General features: G+C 41.0%; 1 protein-coding gene across 3 annotated transcripts in view; it reads right to left on the bottom strand.

The window, feature by feature from the left end:
- The window catches only part of ELMO1 (engulfment and cell motility 1), a 586,055-nt gene that overhangs the window by 544,516 nt on the left and 18,338 nt on the right, over nt 1–23,201 (bottom strand). Inside the window, exon 3 of one of the 3 annotated variants that reach the window (XM_011950143.1) lies at nt 9,956–10,051. The exons of the other annotated variants lie outside the window; for them this stretch is intronic. The gene's annotated coding sequence lies outside the window, so the exon portion shown is untranslated. The remainder of the gene's footprint in view (nt 1–9,955; nt 10,052–23,201) is intronic. 3 annotated transcript variants of the gene reach the window in all.

The raw sequence follows: 23,201 nt of genomic DNA, 5'->3' as shown, positions 1-23,201 counted from the left end.
CTGCCAGCCTATATAAGGCATTGCACCGCCACCATTAAACGAGACTTGATCGGGCTATTTGTCTTGTCTCCATTTCTCGTGTTTACTAAGTGAAGGAAGCCAGTCTAAAAAGGCCACAGATTGTTTGATTCCAACTACATGCCATTCTGGAAAAGGCAAAACTATTGAGACAATTAAAACATCGGTAGTTGCCAGCAACATGCAGTGAGAGAGAGATACATTCGTGGACTGCAGGGGATTTTTAGGATAGTAAAATTCTTCTGTATGACAGGATAATGGTGGATAAATGGCATTATGCATTTGTTCAATCTCACAGAACTGTAAAAAACAAAAAGTAAACCCTAAGGTAAACTATGAACTTCAGTGAATAATAATGTATCAATATTGGCTCATTGCTTGTAACAAATGTTAATAAAAGGGAAGCCCTGTTGGGGAAAGAGAGGATATGGAAACTCTGTACTTTGTGCCCAATTTTTCTATAAACCTAAAATTTATCTTAGAAAAAAATTAATTTTTAAAATATTTATTAATTTTAAAAATAGTAATTTCAAAAAATTGTGTCCAGTCTATAAGTGAATTTTACATTGGTAAAGAACATTGAATACCACAATAAATATATACATTGGAGTTTATATCCACACCATATTTGTACCCTTGTGTTCCCCATACTAAAGAAATAGCTATCATGCAACAAGGGTTCAATAAAATAATGCTTGTGAAACTGCTCTGAAAGTAATAGAAATCCCAGCAGAGGTTTAATTCTAATCACATTCGGTTACACAATAGATACACATAATGAAGTTGAAACCCCCAGGAAGAATCTGGTCAGTCTGGCTACCTGATTATGTATCACTCTCTAAGATACGTTGGAAAAAAGATGGCAAATAACTCAGATGAGCCTCTACTATTTGTCTTTCCAATGCATTTCAATGAGATTCTGCTATTGGTAGGAAGTGGAAAAAATAACAGCAGAGCAACATTTGCACTACCGTGTACACTGCCGCATTAGTCACAATAGCCAGGAGGCAGAAGCAGCCTGAATGTTAATTAACAGATGAAGGGATAAAGAAACCGTAGGAATATACATACAATGGAATATTATTCAGCCTAAAGCAGAAGGAGATCTTGTCATGTGCTACAACTCAGATGAACTTTGAGGACATGATACTAAGTGAGATAAGTCAGCCACAAAAAGACCCATACTGCATGATTACACTGATAGGGATTATTTAAAGTAGTCAACCTCTTAGAAACATAAAGTACAATGGTAGTTGCCAGGGGCTGGGGAGAAGGGAAAGGGGAGGTTGTTTATCAGTGGGTATAGAGTTCCAGTCACAGTGAAAAAGCTCTAGAGATCTGTTGTATAAGAATATGCATATAGTTAATGCTATTGTACTGTATGCTTAAAATGGTAAAGTTGTAAATTTTGTGTTGCTTTTTACCACACACACAAAAAAATTTTTTTAATAAAATAACAGCCTTGAGCATGACTTTCACAAAATAATCTGGAAGTTTAAACATTGTTTACACATCAGGCCATGGCACAGAAAGCCTAAGTAAAACTCTGAAACAACAGAGAACACAGAGTTCAGAACAAACTCAGCACAGTATCAGCAGAAAGGTGATCCAGAAGCTGACACACAGCAGGGTTTTGCAAGTGGAAAAAAAAAAAAAAAGTGAACACAATTAGTTTCCTAAAACCTACTGGATGCCAAAAGTTCATAGGTAGCTTTTTAGGTTGTGACCTTGCTTTGAACTAATGCTGACGTCTATTAAATAACTTCTCTTAACTAGTGATAATAATGAAGAGAGCTATCATTAATGGGTCACTAGTTTTATGCTGATTTATATGTATCATTTCATTGACTCCTCTTAGCAACTTTATGTGGCAAGCGTCCTGGTTGTGTACTGCTGTATAAGAAACCATCTCCAGACTTATTGGCTTCACACAACAACAATCACTTTATTTTTCCCATGAAACTACAATTTGGGCAGGGTTGGGTAGGTATGGTTCATCTATGCTCCATGCACAGTCAGCCAGGGCAACTCAACTGGGGCTTGCTGGGGGATCCACTTGTAAGACGGTCACTCATATGGCTGGAAAGTTGAGGCTAACTGTTGGATGGGAACTCAGCCAGGCCCGTGGGCCAGAGGCCTCAATTCCTCCCACTTGAGACTCTCCATGGGCTGCTTGGGCTTCCTACCAGCATGGTGGCTGGGTTCCAAGAGATACACTGCAGAGCAAGATGGAGGTGAATAACATTTTTATGATGTAGCCTTGCAAGCCATATAGTATCACTTCTGCTATGCTCTGTTGGTCAAAGCTGTCACAGCATTCCACTCAAGACCAAATGGAGGAACATAAACCCTATTGCTAGACGGAGGAATTTCACAGGGATATGGTAAGATCATGTATGATAAAAGATACTGATATGACCATTTTGGAAAACACAATCTACCACAGTAAATAGTATCAATATAATCCCCAATTTACAAGCAGGAAAACTGAATCTTGAAAAGGTAATTATCTCCCTCCTTCCCCCAAAGTCACATAGCTATTAAGTAACGAAGCCAGGATCCAAAACCAGATATATCTGACTCCCAAGTCAGATCCCTTAACTACTATGACTATTTTGCTCCAAACTTCCTCTACAATTCCTGCTGTAATTACTCTAGCTCAGAGAGTCTCTACTCTACCTTCTTTGCATAGTAAGGATTATTTTATATAATTGACATGAAAATAAATGAACTCCCCAGTACTATTGTGGTTTGGTGACTGACACATAGAAAGTTCCCTAAAGTTCTGCTACATTAGATGTGTCTTCTCTCCTCTACTAAAGTATTATCTCCTTGAAAGAAAAAAACAAGTTTAGGAAAACCTGGTATCCACATATAACTTGACTCAGTTCCTTGATCACAGCAAGGGTTCAGGAAATGCTTATTTGAAATGTATCTACTTGTCTTCCTGTCTTTCTCTCCAACCCTCCCCACAACCCCAGACTGTGAGCCACTAAAAAGCAGCAACAGAGGGTCAAATGCCTCAGTTCCAATAATCTTCTGCTCTAGTCCCTCCCACCCCTTAACACATACACAGCCCTACACAGTGGGTCTTCTACAAATGTTATAATGAACAAATGAATGGATAAATGACATACATGGATGAAAATGAAATGAACAGTAATCCAGGTTTATAATCACTGTCTTCACTCAAACAAGGGAAAACTAATACAATGAGAAAAACTAGATCCCATCATAGAGCCTGCTGGCCTAGCTCTAAAGGAAGGCAACCTGACACATTTTGGTAGAGAAACAAAAAAACAGTGGGTTTCCTGTTGGAGGAAAAAAAAAAAAAAAAAAACACTGCAAAGGGAAGAAGACAGGAGTGGAAAGAGATTTTAGCTAACTAATGAAAAGGATACAATTCATGAGCTATCTGCTGTGACACTTTTTGTCACCCTCCTCTGTGGATCCTGGGGTCAGTGCAGAAGGCATAAGGATAGAGAAGGAGGAAGAGAATTAATGTTTACTGCACACCACGCACTCTGTTAAGTAAGAGCTTGGCTTTTACTCCCACACATTTTCATAATAAAACCTGGAACAGCTAGAATAGGAAGTAGGAACAAGAAGTAGTATAACGTTTTCCTGGTTCTCAGAAAACCATTTTAAGAAATAATTATGGAGATGTAGCAACTCATTCTACCTTACCAATATTCTAAATGGCAAGTCCCACAGATATTAATACTGGCTTGTTAGTGGATAAATTCAAGGAGCAATATTATTCCCTGTCCACATCTTTGCAAACAAAGTTCCCTCTCTTTCATTTACCACTAGCCATTGGTTTCTTCTAGTTTTTCAACATCCTACAACACTTTATTTTAAAAAGAAATCACTATAACAAGCTATTATGCTCTTTCTTTTCCAGGAACAAGTGGGTACAATAAATTGTAGCAGTGATGAAATTGGAAAGTGACAGTGGAGAAAAATTAATATCGTTATGCTTTTCATCCTCAAAATTCTTTAAATAAAATTTAATTTTTTGGCTCTTGCCCTTTATGTGTGCTAAGTTAGAGAGAGAAAATGTATTCAGCTTTTCCAACTTCTCTATTGTATTAGAGGGTCTCTTTTCATACACTCTACAGAAATGGCCATACAGTCGACACAAATGGCATTTTTTGTGTGTGTGGAGCCAAGGAAGAAGAGGGAACCTCAGAAGTGTATTGTTATGTTGAGAAAACTAATATTCACATGACTAATGAGCATATTTTTCCTGATCTGGTTCATAAACTTTTTCCATTATTCTGGTAATTATCAAAGACACTTAATTTAAAAGCACTCACATTCTCCACTTCTCAGAACTCTGCCTCCCACTCCAGCAGGAACGTCATGATGGTGTGAGATCACATGGTCACGGAGGGCTTCAGCTTTGATATTGCTGAGAATGGTGGCTCATGTCTTTCACTGCTTTAAACACAGTGTTATGGTTCAGTCCAAGTACATATTTAACTAATATGCTCCACAGAGGAGAAAATTCTGTTCAAATTAAAGTCCCATCCTCACTCTCAACTGCTTCCTATCTCTGCCCACAAGCGCGCGCACGCACACACACACACACAATGTTTTTGGAAGAAATGGTACTAACCATCATTCAGTACTACACATCATCTTTCAAACTATGTGTTTATAATACAGAAAATAATTCTTACAATTCTATTTTGCAAAACAACATGAAATTTTGTTCTTTCTTCAAAGGAACAACTGAACTCTAAAAGAAAAAAATCACAGGAAGGAGTGGATGGGTCCATGTAATGGCTTCTGGACAGTTCTATTCTCAGGAGCCAGGGTGTTAGTGGTGTCCTCCTGGACATTGAGGAAAGGCTGTGCCAGTCCCCTTCACCACCACCTTAGCCTGAGCCCCTGACTTCTACTTTATCTGTTTTCTATAAGAGGCTTCTGTGGTAAGATGTCTCTTGGATAAACTGCCAGTTTCTACTTTAAATGACTAGTTTAACAGATGAAGACATTATATATACCATAGTTTACCAATCAAAAAACTACAGTGTGCCAACTAATATAGTTAAACACTGTGCAGACACACCAACTAAAGAAAAACTAATACAACTATCATTTTTGCTTGTCTTTTTTTTTCAAGAACGGTATTGGTTTTAAAACATGGGTGCATATTCTTGGATGCTCCTCCCTTTAAAAGGTGAATCCTCTCCCCCTAGACCCACCTTAGTGACTCTTCTCTAACACGCAGAGTATGTGGGAAGCTATGCTATGTGATTTCAAAGGCTAGGTCAGAGAAAAAAGATGCCACATGATTGTCTCTGCCTGAAACTTTCACTCTGGGGGAGGCCAGATACCATGTCATAAGGACACTCAAGCAGCCCTAAGAGACATCCACAGCCAGCAGCAGCTTGTCAGTCACAGGAGCACACCATCTTGGAACAAGTCCTCCAGCCCCAGTCCAGCCTTCAGATGACTGCAGCCCCAGCTGACATCTGACCACCACTTCACAAGGGACCCTTAGCCAGAACCACCTGGCTAAGCTGCTCCTGGGTTCCTCAACCACGAAAATTATGAAAGAGAATAAATGATTCTTGTTGAGTCAAGCCACTAAGTTTTGTGGTGATTTGTTAAACAATAATAAGTCACTAATATGAGACGTTAACTGGACCAATTTGTTTATTTTATTATTATTATTTTTTTGTATTTTAACTGCTTCACAACTTTTAGGCTCGAAATTCTTAATACTTGCTCTGTCTGAAATTCCCCCTCTTCTCCCTTCCCCTTGCACACAAGGACTTTCTTCATCTCTCCAGGAATCTTTCCTTCCTTCCTCCAAGCCCAACAGCCCTTTTTCCAAGCCTAGCTTTCCTCTTGGTCCTTTGTATTGTGGTTATTTGTGTGCCTGTCTCATCTCCCTGATCAGACTGAAAGACCAGGAAGGCTAAGGAAGTCTTGTTCAACTTTGAATCCACAGAAAATACCTTACACATAGCGGCCTTTGGTTGATCTACTGAACAAAAGAAGAGAATATCAGTGGGTGCAACCTGACAAGCAGGACTATCACCAAATGAACCAACATGTCTGAAGATATTTTTCACTTTTCAGAAGAAATCCCCTTGGCCAAAAATGAGCGTCCATGTAACATGCAAAGTATGCCCTTAGCTCTCTTTTGCTTGCCGTCTAAACTTCCAGCCTGTCACTCAAGAAAACACCCTTTAGCACTTTCCTTTTTGGGGGGCGGTGGGTGGGATAAAGGGTCTCACTCTGTCGCCAAAGCTAGAGTGCAGTGGCGTGATCTCAGCTCACTGCAACCTCTGCCTCCTGGGTTCAAGCAATTCTTGTGCCTCCACCTCGGGAATAACGGGGATTACAGGCGTGCACGGCCATGTCTGGTTAATTTTTGTATTTTTAGTAGAGACAAGGTTTTATCATGTTGCCTAGTCTGGTCTGGAACTCCTGGTCTCAAGTGATCTGCCCGCCTCGGCCTCCCAGAGTGTTGGGATTAGAGATGTGAGCCACTGCACCAGGCCACTTCAGCACGCCAAGAACACAGGGAAACTGTGAAGTAGCAAAGTGAAAAGGTATATGACAGTCCATTTACCTCCACTTTAATATCAAAATAATGATATTTTAATATAATTAAATATCAAAATAATATTAAGTGAATGATTCCATAATGAATCATGGAATTCATTTGAATGATTCATTCCATTCATTTTCCACTAAGAAAATTAGAAAACATTCTTTGATGTTAGCAGTTAACATCCACATCTTATCAGGTCTATGGGATTGGTAATGGGAAACTGAAATATGCTAAACAGTACCTCTTAGTATCCTGCTGGAAAATCTTTCTATGCTAAGGGACAACTACAGAAATATTCACCAAAACTATCTGAGGGGGAAAACCCCTATCCATTACATGTAGAATATTAATACCTACAAGGTGGAGAAGAGAGAGGATGGATAAGTTCATTAATCTAAATTAAGCATATCCAGGTCACTGGCTATGGCGGATACTTGCTGGGGCACGCATACCCCAAGTCACTCTTCTTAAAAATTATCTAATGTTTGTTCTGGTATTCTCTGATCTCCACCCTGCTGGTGTGTTGGGGGAATCTGCCCTGTGGCCAACTCCAAAGTCCAATCCTGTTTGACAGAGACAGAAAAAAAAGAAACCCTAAATGACCCAGAGAGTGGCTGAATCAGTCTAATTCTGTAGCTCACCATACCTCTAATCTCTTCAATTATATAAGCTTTTATTGTTTAAGCCAGTCAGCATTCAATTTTCTGTTCCTTACCATCAAAGTCATCCTACCTGCTGCATTGGAAAAATCTACCACACATCCCTGGGTGCATTACAATGAACCTTTCCTTGTGGGAATAAAACAAGATCAAATAAACAAGTAAGCACTGGGCAGGAACATTGCAAAAACACTAATAATCCTGGTTTTTTTTTTTTCCTGTAGACTGCAATGCACAAAGCATGCATTAAAAATCTTGAGAAATATCTAAAGCCAAAAAAGCTATTTAACAGTTTAAACCGGTTATCTAAGTTGATTTGACCTTGGTATTACTAATTACACAAAACCAAGTAATATCCTACCTTCTGACATACCTACTTTGGGGCCATAGTATTCATCTTCATGGCAATTAAGTTGATTCTTAGTTATATGCATACAAAGCCTATTAATTTTTAAATCCACACTAATTTCTCTTGCAATCTGGAGCCTTGTTAGAATATCTCCCACTACTTTCAGCTGCTGCCTGAGCAAATTAGCATGCATGTACTCCTGAAGAAAATAGATTGAGCAAAGCGAATCCGTGGCCCCCAAAGTTATGTTACATGAAAATACAGAGGTCTTTGGAACCACTGAAAAGTTCTGGGCTATATGTGCATTTCTGTCCTCAAATGCAAAGATGTCCCTATATCTTCAATATCAAGAGTGTAGGGTTTAAGAGCATAGTTCCAGAGTCAGATACTATGTGAGTTCAACTCTTGGCTCCTCCACTTTTAAATGTGTCGACTTGGCAAGTTTATTTCCCCAGTCTCAGGTCCTTATTATACAATGTGAGTTATGATAGACAGTATGTAAAGTCTAGTGTGGATATAAAAATCAAATGATTGTAATAATAATTCATCTAAAGCAGGCAACACAGTGCCTGACACATAATAAATGTACAACAGATGTTTCTTGCTGTGATTGTAATACCTGCAATTGATACTGAAAAGAAAAATAATTAATGCATGAAAAAATGTATCTTCCCAAAGATATATCAGGGCTTCAGGGAAAAGAAATGTGAATTAAAGTAATGATAACTCTCAATATAAAGTGAGTGGATCCAACTTAAAGTTAAACATTAATTCTTGATTATTTGCTTTGGGAAGAGGAAAGAACAGAGTACATTAAAAATAAATAATACCCCAACAACTCATAAACCCAATAACTACAGCACAGCTTCAACATGTCTTAGAACAAAATTCCCAAAACATTGATTGACCCATATACAAATTCAGTTACAAACGTATTCCATAATGAAATCTACAATTTTAAAAACCAGCATTTCAGATGATCAGTATCACTAAATGAGCACACAAATTCAAAACTGTGTTTTCAGATTTGCAGCTGACCTATAACAGAAATAAATGAACTAACTAGAGATAATTCCTTTACTGGGCTTCCATCTAAAGCTAAGCTTTACTTAGGCTTTCAAATTGTTGCACTTACTTCCTAAATCAGATATGCCACCAAAACTGTCCACTTTTGTCAACTGTCAGGAAAACTGACAAAACGAAGTTCACAAAGATGAAGCAGGGAAGAAAATAGCAATTTGACTTGCAGTCCACTCTCAGTTTTTCATGTTATGAAAAATTTTATATACACATATATTTTCCAAAGTTACGGAATATGGTTTAGAATCTCAGGAATCCCATTCTCATTGAATAATTAAACTAGGAGAATAAGAAGTTTCACACCATGACAATGCCACTGTCAGAACTTACTGAACCCCACAAAGGACCCATGGCCACCTCACCCAGAAGAGCAGGCTTATCCACGCACACGCACAGACCACGGTATGAATGGTGCCCCTGGAACTGGGCAATGCATAATCTCCATTTCTTAGATTTCCACCCTAAAAGGAGGGTCACATTTGCTTAGAACAGTTCAAGGCCTAGATTCTCTGGAATTTTCCCAAGAGAGTTACTTTGCATTTGCTTACAATTTGAAAGCCTAAGTAAAGCTTAGCTCTAGATGGAAGCCCAACGAAGAAAGTATCTCTAGTTAGTTCATTTATTTCTGTTATAGGTCAGCTGCAAAGAGTAGCCTACGAGATTTTAATCAAGCAAATACTTGGAGCAAAATTAGTGCGGACAACAACCTTGTAAGCAAAATTTGTGTGCAGGTGAGTCAGAATGTGTTTGTGGCACTGAAAGAGTTAACCACCTGTCCTATCAACAGTGTTTATTTTTGTGTTTGGCTCACTCACTTCCTCAATTTCTCCACAAACCTAGCTTATGAAATCAAATGACTGCAAGCCCAGCCATAAAAGCTAAACCCCTACTGATCACTTTCTATGAGCAGGATACGCTGCCAAGCACGATTTCGTTTAATTCTCTCAACGATCCTAGAAGAGGGCACCGTTTTACAGTCAAGGAAACTGAGGCATAAAAGTTTTGCTGGTGGACACACCACTGAAGAGGGGATAGAAAGACTGGACCAGAGGCAGCTGTTATGCATGGAAAGGTGTCCCCTGAGAAAGACACGTTGAAGTCTTTTCCTGCTATCTGTGAATGTGACCTTATTTGGAAATAGGTCTCTGCAGATATAATCAAATTAAAATGAGGTCATTTGAGCAGGTGCTAACCCACTAGGACCGGTATCTTTATAAAAAGTGGAAGATGTCTACCAAAAAAATGCAAAAATTAGCCGGGTGTGGTGGCACACACCCATAGTCCCAGTTACTCGGGAGGCTGACGCAGGAGAATCGCTTGAACCTGAGGCAGAGGTTGCAGTGAGTCGAGACGGCGCCATTGCACTCCAGTCTGGAGGAAAATGTCATGCAAAGACAGACACACAAGGAGGCAACCATATGAAGATGGAGGCACAGCCTGGAGTGATATTACACAAGTCAAGGACCACCTGGGGCCACCAGAAGCTGGAAGGGGCAAGGAAAGACCTTCCCCTGGAACCTTCAGGCCAACTCCTTGATTTTGGACTGCTAGTTTCTAGAGCTGTGAGAGAATAAATCTGCATGGTTTTAAGCCATGCAGTTCATCAAAAGATGTTAAGGGAACCCCAGGAAACAAAATCGGCATTGCAGGCTCTCCCCAGCTACTCTTTCCTGCCTCCTTTTTTTGTCCACTTGACCTGACCTATCTGCCAAGAGACAGAAACCAAAACTTTCATTCCACATTCTTTTTTTTTTTTTGAGACGGAGTCTCGCTCTGTCGCCCAGGCTGGAGTGCAGTGGCCGGATCTCAGCTCACTGCAAGCTCCGCCTCCTTTTTTTGTCCACTTGACCTGACCTATCTGCCAAGAGACAGAAACCAAAACTTACATTCCACATTCTTTTTTTTTTTTGAGACAGAGTCTCACTCTGTCACCCAGGCTGGAGTGCAGTGGCCGGATCTCAGCTCACTGCAAGCTCCGCCTCCTGGGTTTACGCCATCCTACTGCCTCAGCCTCCGGAGTAGCTGGGACTACAGGCGCCCGCCACCTCGCCCAGCTAGTTTTTTTGCATTTTTTAGTAGAGATGGGGTTTCACCGTGTTAACCAGGATGGTCTTGATCTCCTGACCTCGTGATCCGCCCATCTCGGCCTCCCAAAGTGCTGGGATTACAGGCTTGAGCCACCGCGCCGGGCCTCCACATTCTTTTTTTGGGCTCAAGATTGCTACAGATAGAAAGTGCAGCACATTTTGAACTGTCTTTAGCAGTGTGTTTTTTAAAATTAATTTTCACATTAGAGCATTCTACCCCTAAGTATTTTCTAGATCAGCTCAGGCATCTCTGCTCCCCATACCTCTACCCCTGACAGCTGCCTGCAGCACCACAGTACTCCAAGCAGTTTGCAACTTCAAAACACATTTTCAAAGGCAGTACCTGGTGGCCTGGCCCAGTACATTGCAATAAGGTAAGGCCCCTAGGGAGATTCCAGAATCTGGAACTGGATCTGCCCAGACCCCAGGGGTACGCAAGACCTCTGGCAAGGAGAGAGAGCTTCAGGAGTGGGAAGAGAGTGTGCTGTGCCAGTGGAACTCTGTATCTGGTGAATAGCAACACCATGGATGCATCAGAGTCAGCTCGGATAACCTGGCCAGCATCTGCCAGTCAGATGCTGACCTGCAGCAGTCTCAGGCAGGGCCAAGCGTGGAGATGGAAAATCCAGAAACACACAGGTGCAGGCAGGCAGAATCAGAGAAGTCATCTTGCAGGTATTACAAGGAGGTGTCAGTCACCAGGTTAAGCGTGGGAGCAAACTGCAGCTTCCGCAGTGAAGGGGCCAGTGAGGCAAGATGAGGATGGTAAGAGTCGAGTGCCCAGCTCTCCGGGTGCTGCAGAGGCTAGGATTCAGGCACTTGTAACAAGACTAAACAGCTACGGAACATGAGTCGAGGGAAGAAGAGCACCAGTGTGATTGAGATCTCTCCAGGGTTGGGTCCCAGGGTCCTAGAGACTCCCCCAACAACCCCACCCCTACCCCCCAGGGCTGAGCCCTCAGAGGAGAATGTAGCAGGGAGAACAGAAACAGCCGCTCAGGATGCAGGCAGGCTCTGACCCAGTGTGGACTTCTAAATGCCTGAGCTGAAATGCAGAAAGCATTTTCTGGTAGAACAAGGCTAGGTTTCCAAGCTTGGAGAAAACCCAAAATAATACTCTTAAAATATTTGTAATTAAAAATCTAAATAGAAAACTATGCTAATTGAGAAGAGAGTAGTATTTTTTACCTTTGTTAGAGTCCTTGGTGAACAGTAGAATTAATTAGGGGAACAGGAGGAAGAAGACGGAGATGCTATCGGGAAATGTCAATATATTCATGGGTTGTTTGTGGTTGGATAGGTTTGTTTTGTTTAATCTGTTTTCTATTAAAAATGTATGATTTTTTTCTTTGTTGTCCTCTCAGGGTTGTTGTAAAATATGATATGATAATATGTGATAACACTTTGGAAACAGTAAAATGTTAGGGCAAATTAAGGCTGCAATATTGCCATTTACATGGAAGGGTCAGAACTATCATTATTTAAATAATTGTATACAATTAGCTGGATGCAGAAAACTAAAATGATGAGGCCTCCTGGTGCTTACCAAGGCTGTATTCTTACACTGACTGAAGCAGAGAAAGAGGAAGCAGAGTAAACCTATACCATGTGCACCTCAGGCCAGGCCTTGTGTTTGCCTGTCTGTATTGTAAATGCAGGGAAATGGAGTTGAAGAAAAAAGTACTATAAAGATGAATAAAGTTTGGTCATATGTCGATCATCCAGAGATGACCAGTGATAACATTTTCATATCATTCATTTCAATATTTTTTAGTTTACTTATGTTTACACGATTGAGTTCACACTATTTCACATCATGCTGTTTTCACTTATATGCATTTTCCCTTGCACAAAACATCTTATCATCATTTGTAATTGCTGCAATATTCCATTGCATGGTGATATAATTCAACCATTTACCTGTCTTTGGAGAATGAGGATGTTTTCATGATTTACACATACCTAATATAAATCACTGGGGGCTTTCCGAGGCTGAGAGGTAAGGCCCCTGAGTCAAAGCACAGGACGAGTCTTGTGCTCTCAGTACCGATAGCCAAACTGCCTCCCAGCAATGTTGCAGCACTGTTCACTCCAAGGGCAATGTGAGAATAGCTGCCCTGGCACACTTCAACGGCACAAAGTGCTCCATGGGGGCACCTAGCAAAGATGGTTTTATTAGGTTGTAAGAAGGGGAAAAACACATTTTATATTGGGCCATTAGGAGCAGAGATATATCACCATGAAGCTAAGAAATAATAATCTTCAGAGCCTTTCACTTGACTGAGCCCTGCCCATTCTCATTCTAAATAAACCATTCACTTTAGTACCCAATTTTGTGTTATTTTCATAAAGTGGGCTCCACAAAACGTGGATGGATCCATCACTGTCTAGGAAGAACATTCGAGGCTGTGTTCAATAAAGCAGTGACACTTTCCACAAGCACAGAGCTAAATTACATTGCCCTGCCTTTCCTGCATGTGCCACAGCTGGGATTAGGTTCTGGCTAAAGGAAGGTGGCATGCTGGCTAGACATTGATGCCCTGTGTAACTCCACTCACCACTTTGTTAGAGTACTTGGTGAACAGCAGAGTTAATTAGGGGAAAAGGAGAATGTACTTTAAAGTGATCAAAAACTACACTCTTATTGTATTGTCACTGAAATTTTGGGGTCATTTATAACAGCTTTTAGCATTAACTACAGTGACTAAAGCAAAGCCTTCCAAAACTTAGCCACAAATGACCTGTCCATCCTGCTGGCTCTCTTTGGATGTCTGTATCACAACTGCCTTACTAATTCGGCATCTTTAATTCTTACTTCCAACTCAAGCAAGCAAACTGATCTACACCAAGTGTGCACACTTGTATCTGATGGCCTCAGATTTCATTGCTGGAAACCTGCTTCTGCCACGCAGTATGTAAAAGCGAAGCCCAGAACCCTAAGCCACATCTTCCTCTTAAAAGTACACTCTGAGCAGTACAGACTAAGCTCTTCCTAATGAGGAGACGGAGCAAGTGGCAGAGTTAAACAATTTCCACCAAACACTTTAGAATCCTGAGTTTTCTGCGAAGGAGCACAGATGTTCATATCTCTGACAACAGCCAGAAGCCTCTGCCAGCACATCAGCCTATTTCAAGAGAAAAACAGACACAAATACTAAGTATATGCCAAGTTTCCTCTCAAATAGCTTTTCCCCGTTTTCTTTCTTCATCCAGTTTGACATTCTTTTTACCTTGCCCACCACATATTTTGTGATCTCCCAGTGTTCACCCATTTTGCAATGATCAGCCAGAAGGCCTCAAAATTGCTTGCACCCTTCCGAAATACATTCTGCTGTATATCCAACAACTTCCTCAAGCACCTTACCAAAATATCACATGTTCCTCTGGGCCACAATTAATGTTCTCACCCCAGATACTATAAGTCTTTCCCTGTGAGGATAGTCCTCATGATATCAAAGCTAAGAACAGTCAAGCCTGGAGATTCTCGAATATAATCAAAACTTCTAAACGCCAGGCTGTTTTGAAGCCAGCACATCAATTCATTCCTGGATTCTTAGGGGCTGAATATGCAGCAAATGGATGAAGTTGCAAAAGGAAGGGGTGGAAAATTAAAGGCTTTATCAAAACGAGATTGCAATGGATTTCTGAATATTCTTCCAACAGACAGGGATAAAAACAGCCATGCATTATAGACTTCAGCAGAAGAGGGCTGGCCAGAAGCGTTAACCATTCTCATTGGTCAAAACTGGCCCCTCTGCTTGGAGTTTACAATGCAGTGGGACTTAACCACAAGGAGCTGGGGCCAAAAGTGACGGGCAGTGGTGTTTTTGACCTGAGTGGGACCAGGAAGCCAACCTATCCTCCCAAAATGTAGACAAGGGGTGCCTCTGTCCCCATACAAAGGATGACCTTTAAAGAATGCAGTTCCCAAGCCAATTGCATTGTGCAACTGAGATATTTGTGGTCTCGTCTGACTGGTTAGCTCTCATGCTTAGAACATCTGGCTAACAAGATTAAAGCTTATCCCAGGATAAGAAAATTAGCTTTCCTCTACTTCAACACCACAGACTCATCCTCATCCCAATTTGAAACAGCTACACAAAGGAGGCAAACAATATTTATTGATTATCCATTATATGCATAGCATCGAGGAATAAATTCAATGGGGGAAATGAGCCTGCATTATTCATCAGTCTTTTCCAGCCCTGGAAGTCTTATTTCTGTGAGTTTAGAAAAAGAATTTACATTTCTCTGGCCAAGAGGTTAGAGTTATTGGCTTAATTCATCAGCTTTTTTTTTCCCCAAAAAAATCTGTGCTTCACTTTGGCCTAAGGGACCTGGTGCAAGTCACAGCACATCAGCAACATTAATAGAGAAGCTCGTGTGGTTTTCCTGCTTCTCTTAGAGGATTCAGCTGGTCGCAGGAATATACAAGACTTTCAGGGAATTTTGTTTAGTCATGAAGCAAATGGCTTTCATAATTTTAAATGTTGTGATGGATTTTAAAACACTTAGACAGGTCTACAAGTAGATAGATGAAGCGGGCAACACTTACCTTCCTACTTAGAAAAAAAACGGTTTTAAAATTCATTTACTGATTGTGTAAACTCCAAAATGTTTTCCAGTAGTGACGCACTGCAAGACTTCTTTGGAAATCTAAAAATCAGACAAGCATGATGTCACACCAAATGAAGTCATGATGTCTGAAGATACCTCCAAAGGCCACTTCAGACTCTCTGGGCTTGGGGGAAACCATTTAGATACTTTTCTACCTATAGTTCATAACAAAAGCTACCATTTATTGGCCACATCCCGTGAGTCAAGCCTGTTAAGTCTGCACAGCAAACTCTAGAGATCTGTATTGTTACCCCCATTTTACAGATGGGAATTGAGATTCAAAAGCATTACTAACTTGTTTATATTTTCGTATCTGGTAAACGAAGAAAATGGGATTCAGGTCCCATTCCTTCAGGCTCCTGGTGCCATGCTCTTAGTGAGGCACCAACGTCTTCCGTGTTACAGGTTATCACTCTAAAATATATAGGGAAAAACATGGCACCATTTCCCTTCAGTAACATATGTCATAATTTCATCAAATATTCCTCTTATAACCTACAGTAAACTACAGATATGATTAAGCCTGTGTCTCTTTACCTAATGTCTAAAGATACTTCTGAGGCTAAATAAAACTCACAGCTGGCCAGGCACGGTGGCTCACGCCTGTAACCCCAGCACTTTGGGAGGCCAAGCTGGGATGATCACCTGAGGTCAGGAGTTTGAGACCAGCCTGGTCAACATGGCGAAAGCCCGTCTCTACTAAAAATACAAAAATTAGCCAGGCGCAGTGGTGGGCGCCTGTAATACTAGCTACCTGGGAAGCTGAGGCAGGAGAATCGCTTGAACCTGGGAGGCGGAGGTTGCAGTGAGCTGAGATCGTGCCACTGCACTCCAGCCTGGATGACAGAGCCAGATCCCGTCTCAAAGAAAACAAACAAACAAACACACAAACAAAAACCTCACAGTGTTCTACTGTATTTCATTTTTGAAACATTGATTCCTATTTTTTTATATATGTGTTTGTCCCTTTTCTGTCAGTAGTTTATTTCACTCTGCATGGCTTTATGGATCATACCAAAATCAATTTCTTTTCAGGGACATACTGCCTTGGGAAAACTTAGGTTTCCACAAGAAACCTAGCAAAGAATTTGACAGATAGTGTCCGATTCATTATCCTTTCTCTTTTTAAAAAAATGAATGCCTTCTACCAGAGAAGCCACATTTCTAATCACTAAAATACCCATCTCTGAGAGTGATGATGCCCTTCCCTTAAACTAAATGATCTCTCTGGATGAAGTGTGTGTCAGTACTTGCTGGGGGCTATGCTGGGTGGTCATCCTCGGACCTCATGGGTAAGGGTCTTTCTAAAGCAGGGAGTCCCCTGTGGAATAGAGATCAAGGTCCAGTGGGGCACTTGCCCACTTCCCAGGACAACAAAGAGAACTAAGAGGCCAGGACATGCCACCAACAGATCATCATTTCCGCCAGAGCAAAACGGTCTTCGTCAGCCACAAATTCTTTGAAGAAAAAGATAGGCAAGTAGAAAAGCATATGCTTTGATCTTCTTTACCTTTCCTGCCAGCACTGACCACCTGGGCAGCTCCAAACGTCCAGTCCAGTGGACTAAAAACTTCTCATACTGTACTAATATTAGCCAGTTTTCTGATGCTAGAATCAAGTAATGCCAAGAAAGCTATCATCCTTCCGTGAGTCCTTCTCAGTACTCATGGGCAGGGATTCAGTATCTCACGGTAGGCTACATAGTTTAGAAAATTGGCAGATGGATGGATTGCCCCACACCCACAGGTATGAGCTGATAAGATTCTGAGTCCCATCCGTTTTGCATCTGAACAAACTATATATACTCCTAAGAATTCGTCAATATTAGCAATTGGGCTAGGCCTTAGAGAGTCTGGCACATTAGTAAAATGGCCAAAAGCCTGGGAATCAAAATATGATTGTGATCTGAAAATTCCAGCCAATGACACAATTTAGGAATGCCGAAAAACCTACAGAGATGATTTTCAAACATTACTCATTTCACAAATAATCTGTCCTGTAATGAGAATTCGAGGTCAATGCTGTTCAGAACCAGGTTTCTTAGCAAGGCTGACCAAGAGACCTATTTCAATCTGGGGACCTCTCGAACATTTTGTTTTAAACTTCCCAAAGGGTAATATACACCAGAACTAATAATTATCATATTATTATTTTTAATAATAGTAATAATAAACCATTTTGTTATAGAATGGGAAAGATTCCAATCCATCAACAGCTTATTCAACGAATATTTATTGAGCCTGTGTTATTGCTGCCTCATACTAGAAACTGGGAAAACAAAGATGAAAGATGAAAAAGGCAAGCCCTCTGCCTTGAGAAGACCCAGGAAATACTAGGGTTTCCAGTCTTCATAGATTAATGGTTTCCTTAGTCAATTCAGGATGCTCTAACAAAGTACCATAGACTAGGTGGCTTATCAACAACAGAAATTTATTTCTCATAGTTCTAGAGGCTGAAAATGTGAGATCAGAGTGCCAGCAGGGTTGGGTTCTGGTGAGGACGCTCTTCTGGGATGTGAACTGCCAACTTCCCATTATGTCTCACATGGTAGAAAGAGTAGCAGAGAGCTCTCTTGGGTCCTTTTTATAAGGGCACTAATGCCAGAGGGCTCTACCCTCAGAACCTAAGGCCCTCCCAAAGACCCTACTTTCTAATACCATCATATTGGGTATGAGGATTTCAACATAAGAATTTGGAGGGGTCGGGGTGTGGGCACAAACATTCAGTCCATGATGATTGTTATCCAAAATTATTTACATGTGGCTCCTATTATCTGTGTCTTGTCTACTGGTTCAATGCTATACCACCAATTCCCAGAATGCTTGGCACATGGGAGGCACTGCATGTCTATCTGTTGAATGAATAAATTAATTAATGACATAAGCTCTGCCAACAGCTAGTTTTGGCTTTGGCCAAGTAATCACAAACCTCAGATTTCCCATGTGTAAAATGAGTTTAAAACGTTAGGTTCCCCAAATAGGTGCTCCACAGAGTATTGGTTCTGCAAAATGTAATGGGTTTTATTGGAGAAAAAGGGAACCTGTGGTTAAGTGATTTTGAAAATCATCAATATTACAGAAGAAAGCTAATATCTGAGTCTTCTCCATCTGTAATATGCTGATATACTGAGAACTTCTCAGGGGATGTCCTAGGCAGAGTCCCCCTCTCCTATTAGGCTATAAAAATCATCATTTGCAAGTCTCCAGAACAAGGCTCTGGACCCTCATGCCTAGCAGCTTAGCACCAACAAAAGGATCCATTCTTCAACATTTTCTTTGATGTGAACTATTCTCAGGGAGCTAAGATGGACAAAGGTGTGGTCCCTCCTTCACCTCAGCTCTTTCTGGCTCTATGGCCCTGGGCAAGTTACTCAACCTCTCTAAACTTAGAGTTGTCTTCTCTCTCTCTCTCTCTCTCTCTTTTTTTTTTTTTTCTGCTGAGATGGATTCTCAGCAATCATCCAGGTTGGAATACAGTGGCACAATCTTGGGTCACTGCAACCTCCGCTTCCCAAGCTCAAGCGATTCTCCTGCCTCAGCCTCTGAAGTAGCTGGGATTACTGGTGCCCACCACCAAGCCCAGCTAATTTTTTTATTTTTAGAAGAGACAAGGTTTCACCATATTGGCCAGGCTGGTCTCAAACTCCTGACCTCAGGCGATCCGCCCTCTTGGCCTCTCAAAGTGCTGGGTTACAGGCGTGAGCCACCACACCCATCTTGTATTTGCTATAAAATACTAGTAGTAATTAATTCAGAAAAGGCCTGTAGTGAGAACTAAATGAGATAGCATATATAAATCACTTGGTACCATTCACAGGAGACGATCTGAAAGGTCAGCTCTCCTTGTTATTATTCACAAATATACCAGCATTTCATCTGGATTCCAGTTTCAAAGTCACCAACAGGTAAACTTTCACAAGTCAGTCCTTGTCTTGCCTCAGAAGTGGCACAGACAAAATCCAGGTTTTGGTTTACATCAGTGTTTCCCAAACTCTAGTTTCTTCAAATACCATTTCCCAGCCCTATTTTACTCAGTATTTCTCTTACAATTATTGCATGTTAGTCTCATCCTAAACAAAGAAATCTAGGAAATCACAGGTTTGATGTCCTTGTTATTCTTTTTCCAAGACATATGAAAATGAATAAAAAACTATTTAAATACTTCTTAAAAGCCACCATTATACCTAACTCATTTTCATTGCCACACACCAAGAAACATTTACTCAGGATTTTCATCCAAGATCCTTCTACTAAAAAGATTCTGCATCTTTTTTTCCCGGAAAAAAAATCACAAACTAACCTTTGCAAACACTAACCTGAGCCTCCTAAGGCAATACAGTAGTTCAGACCACAAGGGGGTCTTCTTTAGAAACTAGATTCAAATTTAGTTGCTAAACTAAACATCTGAACATCAGAGATCACAGAAGGTGTGGAGATGACTCGATGGCTTTCCAAAGAAAGCATGACATCAACTTCCAGAATACAGTGACATCTCTGTGATGTGCTACATTCGCTGAGATATGAGGAGACGTTTTTAAAGATATGTTTCAGGCTGAGACTTTTTCAAATTCTAAAACTAAAATTCACAAAAAGTCATTGCTCTCCCTCCAGGAAAAACACCTGCTGTAGAACTCTTGTAGCTCTGCATGGAAGAATCCTGTCACCTCAGTCTGGGTCAGCAGTGACCAGCACTGAAACGTGTCACAGATCACTCCAATAGGAATATCACCGTCCTTCAGATGCCACCAAAACCAACACCACTACTGGATGGCTGAAAACCTATAAAAATATTTTAGATTAGTCATAAACAAAATGACTCAGGATGATATTCTGCAAACATTTTATGGACTCCAAACATTAAGCCTTTTCAAAAGTAAAAGTGAGCCTAAGTGGCAATGGATAATATCGTTATTTTTGCTTTTAACTGCAATTATTCCTAAGCCCTTTTAATAGCTGTCACTTATTCATTTCTAGGCTGTAGCAAATTATAGTAAGAGGAGAAGGGAGCTGACAGCTCATTTCTTCTGTGAATGGCATGCTCCTCCATTTCTGCAAGGCCTGTGGGCCCCACTTTATGGCACATTCACCATCCCCAGGAAAATCCTGCTAAAAGAAGCAATAAAGACAATAGTGCTCAAGTCTGCCAGCTTGGAGGCTTTGGGTACTCCAGCAGAGTTTCCCAGGCCTCCATGCATTCTGATCAATAGGGGAGAAAAATAAGTTATCCCCATAGATACCCCAAAGGCATTTTATCTTTTTATCTACATGAAGGATGTATGCTTGGGGTGTGTGTATGTGTCTGTGTGTGGGGGGGTGCGTGTGTGCACGCACACATGTTGGAGGGGAACAGAGACAGCTGGTTTCATTTGAAAGGAATTAATAATGCAGGTATTATTAATATCATAAACCTCATCCTCTTAGGACACACAACCCAGGGAAAAGAGAGCTAGGTCAAAGGCACAAGACAGTCCATAAAAAATAAAACATTTTTGAATCTAAAATAGTACCTAATGAGAAAAAACTGAGTGATCACTTTTGGCACCTAGAAAATGGTGCAGCCTGTCCCTAAATATTAAAGTAGCACGAGTACAAAAATAGCTTTTAAGAGGAGTTTCAGAACTTGAGCTAATGAATCCAGTTTATGTTGCTGCTTAGCAGTCTTGACTAAATGGAACATTTGACTCCTGACAGGGATTGGGCAGAACCAGCTAACCAATGTGTACATGCCTGGAGCCAATCTCATCTGTGTCACCAGAGCGACAATCAGAATACAGAACCTTGCGATGACATTGCTTTTTGTAATATTGGCTTTTCTTTAAGTCAACATGTAGCCTAAAGATCAAAACAATCAAATGAAAATGTGTATTAGAAAGACCCCTAGGAAATATTTTCCACCACACCTTCAGAAATGCAAAGACCCAACAGATGAAAGAGCAATCCTGAAATTAATTGCTGCTCAGAAGATCAGCTTTTTACTTTTTAATTATCATTCTGTCCTTAATCCAAGAGCCAGAAGAAAAACATACGATGCATAGTGCTTACGCACCTCTTATGGGGAAGTGTTAACCTTTCTTCCTCAGCCTTTCTCTATTTTCATCAAAATGTGTTTAAATTTAAGATGCAGTCTTGGCAGAGTGTGTACCTCAGTGATGCAAATAGTGTGGGATGGTGCCACCCAGAACTCTGTGTGTGGGAGAATAACTAGGAAATCAACTTTCCTTTTCTCTGTGCAACTCTATTTCATCCAGAGGAGGATGTGGGCACACGTACTGCAGGTTTTTTTGTTTGTTTTTTTTTCCAACTGGGCAAGGGAAGAGGTATAGAGAGGAAAAGCCAAGTGATATTTTGGAAGGATTTGCAAAACACCTGGGTTTAAACTGTCAGGATCCAACTTGTCTTCTTCCCCGCTTACCTCCTTCAGTGATTTCACATCCATTTTGGGTGCTGCAGATTAAGAGATGGAATAGTTACCTCTGTAACAGTCATAGATGTGGTGGGAAGAGGCTGGCACAGACCAGGCATCACAATGAGCAATCCCAAATACGTTGGAGTGATTTGTTTGAAACATCTCTTAAATCTTTCCTAGAGGTGTTAACAGGCAGGGAAAAGGGCTGATCTTCAGTTTTACCACTCTCCCATCTGGTCAGCTCTGAAAATCCCCTCCTGGGCATATTCTACATGCCAGGCAGTGGGCAGAGCACACAGGATGCACAGATGACTGGCTACAGTACCATCACTATGTTCAGGTGCTCTCAGGCCAGCAGGGGAGATGGGAGAAGTGAATGAACCGATGCATTTTGTTTTTGTTTTTCTTTCTTGCACAGAGGCATGAACTAATAATCCCCTATGGAGGGCTGCCCAGTTAGAGGCCAAGAAGGTTTTCTGAAAAAGACATTTAAGATGGCATTAGGATGTGAAGGATAAGGAATGAACTAGAGGGAAGAGGCACATAGAAAACATTCAGGGCATCCCTAAGGGGGCTTCAGACTACAATTACCTGGTGCAGAGAGTCTTTGTATAAATAGAGATTTTAGGAAATTACTCCAGAATCAGAATTTCTGGTGATGAGATCCCAGATTCTAGTTTTTGCAAGCTGCTGAGATGATTCTGAATGCAGCTGACTGACCTACAGATTTGTGTTTGGGATCCATCAATCACATCTAGCACCCTCCCCTCCACATTTATAAATAGCTGAGAAAAATTTGGCATTGAAGGAGAGCACAGATGATAGTCACGGTCAGTCCCAAGAATAGGCCCCTGGCCTCTTGATTCCAAATTCAATGTCTGGACCACCAGTCCCCGAAGAGCTCCACCAGGAACATCATTTTCCATGAAGCACGTCTTTGGCCAACAGGACACAGGCCTCTTCTGCCATCCCCACCTGGTTTCTGCCTGCATGAGAGTATCAGCCACACATTACAGCTGTGCCCACTGCAACCTCATCGTCCCCTGCAGAGGGCAAAGGCACTCCACATGTATCATCATTTCTTGGCCTCAAGTGCTCAAAGAATGAGTTAATGAATGAAGTCCACAAATAGGGCTCACAAAAGGCACTCCTCAGAGGCTATGGGAAGTATAAAAAAGGTCGCCTCTCCCAGACAGACCTTATTTTCTCTGAACAGACAAAAAAACCAAAATCCAGAAATCAAACTGCGGTACTGAAAAACACAGCAAACTTGAAATTTAAGTCTTAATTCAAAGGACAGAAAATGCTGTGAAATTTTTTTGCAGACACAACCTGTTCAAATGAAATGACTTTTTTTTTCTACAAAAGCTGAAATCAAGCATCTGTTTCAGATTGTCAGCAAACTTGAAGGG

Source organism: Colobus angolensis, unplaced genomic scaffold (assembly GCF_000951035.1).
Source record: "Colobus angolensis palliatus isolate OR3802 unplaced genomic scaffold, Cang.pa_1.0 Scaffold302, whole genome shotgun sequence".
In the NCBI taxonomy this organism is placed as follows: domain Eukaryota; kingdom Metazoa; phylum Chordata; class Mammalia; order Primates; family Cercopithecidae; genus Colobus; species Colobus angolensis.
Note: the sequence above shows the minus strand (reverse complement) of the source record. Positions and strands in the feature narration are given on the sequence as shown.